This window comes from Euprymna scolopes, chromosome 17 (assembly GCF_053919585.1).
Source record: "Euprymna scolopes isolate OS-2025 chromosome 17, ASM5391958v1, whole genome shotgun sequence".
In the NCBI taxonomy this organism is placed as follows: domain Eukaryota; kingdom Metazoa; phylum Mollusca; class Cephalopoda; order Sepiida; family Sepiolidae; genus Euprymna; species Euprymna scolopes.
In genome coordinates, this window is record NC_136498.1 from 51,598,494 (window position 1) to 51,600,408 (window position 1,915).

A 1,915-nucleotide genomic window follows, 5' to 3' on the forward strand; every position below is an offset into this window, starting at 1 on the left:
TGTTTATTTATTTATGTGTGAGTATAAATACCAATAAAACTATAGAACGAATGCACAGAATTGAAAAATTCTTTTTTCCCTGAATGCCTAGATTCTCCTTATCTATATGTGGTTCGTAACGAACAACGCAGAGTCATTCAAAAAGCCAATATAGGGTTTTTTGGGTCGTTTCGTGCAATTGTCGAAAAAGTTACCTGCCCTTATCAACTTAGCACTGTCTGTATACAGTTGCGGTAACATCTTTCGGTATACGGACATGACTTGTGGCGCAATGGATAGCGCGTCTGACTACGGATCAGAAGATTCTAGGTTCGATTCTTGGCAAGTTCGTAATAATTTTTTAACCATTATTATATCCAACGTTTACTAATTAGTCTTACCCTTAGTTAGGATATATATTTTTTTTTCAGTGATTTTGTTTTGTGCATATGGAAATTTCACATACCCCGAGTTCACAAGGTAAGTGTTGATGGTAAGACGATGTTAAGTGTATTTAATGTTGAGTGTACTCGATTTTCTGTTTGACTCGTAGCCGCTAGTAATGAATAAAAGTTTTCACAGTATTATTTATATAATTTTGAGTGATCTTTAGTTTTCGATATTTGGAGTCAATAAACGCAGCAAACATTCAGTCTCAACCGTAAATGTTTTAACTTGTCCATTTTTTTTTTAAATTCGATGAAACTTTGTTGTATAAAAATGTTTTATTATTTCTGTGAGGAAGTTTTTTGTATAATAATATTTAAAAACAAATAATATTTATCCTCCTTCAAAAGTATAAGTCAACCAAACATATTTCTGTAAAACAAGTTTAAACTAAAACTGTTTATACATTTGTTCCCAAATAGTTTTACTTTATTTAAATGCACTGGTCACCCTTTTTTTTTAAAGAGGGAATCGCAATAACTCTGTCAATTTTTAGTCTATAGACTCGAAATTTGAAATACCGGGTACTGAGATTTGGGAAAATCGATGTGACGGGTGTCAGCCAGAAATTTGGCTGTTAAGGGGTCAAATTTCAACGATTTGACCTTTAAGAACTCTACCAAACTCCTCCGACAATTTTGGGTCTAGACACTTGAAATTTTAGATATAGGTTCCTTGAACCTGGATCTAACTTAATAAAGTGATTTGAGCCCGAAACTATAAATTTTAGGGGGTCATAATAGGGGTCAAAGTTTTAAAAAATTAACCATTTTTTTTGTTTTTTTGCTTTTTTTTGCACAGTATACACCTCCAAACACCCGAGCAACGCCGGGCACCCCTGCTAGTATGCTAATAAAAGAAAAACATGATAATTGTATTTGTAATAATTTGGATGTATGGCTTTTTTATATTATTATTTATTATTTTATTATTCTTTCTATAACTTTACAACTGAAATGTCCAATTACTGTATCCACTACTCCATAATTCGACAAGATACATCTGAAGAATGTCGGAGGTTACATCGGCCGAAACGTTGTGAAAATAAAACTCAAGATGAGAATAGTAGTCCGAAGAATCCAAATACGACGAAGGTTACCAATATTGAATTATCGCGCTGATGCAGCTTCGTCTTTTTCTATCGAGACGGGAACTAAGACTGAGCGGGAGAAGTGTCGTGAGTTCAAAATCAGACGGCCAGAGGCGTAAACAATATCGAAAGTTTTAAACTGGTCTCAACAGGAAGCACGCACTTTAATGTTGGCGAAAAGACATCCTTCGTTGTAGATAATCGAGACAACCGTCAACTGCTCTAAGCAATGTTTTGTCACAGACGCAAATTATCTGATTTCTAACGCAGGATCAGCGAGACTCATCCTTGCATGAGTCACTAATTAAAAACTTGTAAGAAAAAGTGATAAAGCTGACAAAGACATACACCATCTGTATTCTGTAAGTAGCGGTGGAGCACGACCCGGTATACAAAGAC

The 1,915-nt window shown here is 34.7% G+C and overlaps 1 non-coding gene across 1 annotated transcript; it reads left to right on the forward strand.

Annotated features, from left to right (window-relative positions):
• The first annotated feature begins 257 nt into the window (after positions 1-257).
• On the forward strand, positions 258-330 carry Trnar-acg (transfer RNA arginine (anticodon ACG)). The gene has a single exon. It is a non-coding gene; the product is annotated as a tRNA-Arg (tRNA).
• Positions 331-1,915: the final 1,585 nt, after the last annotated feature.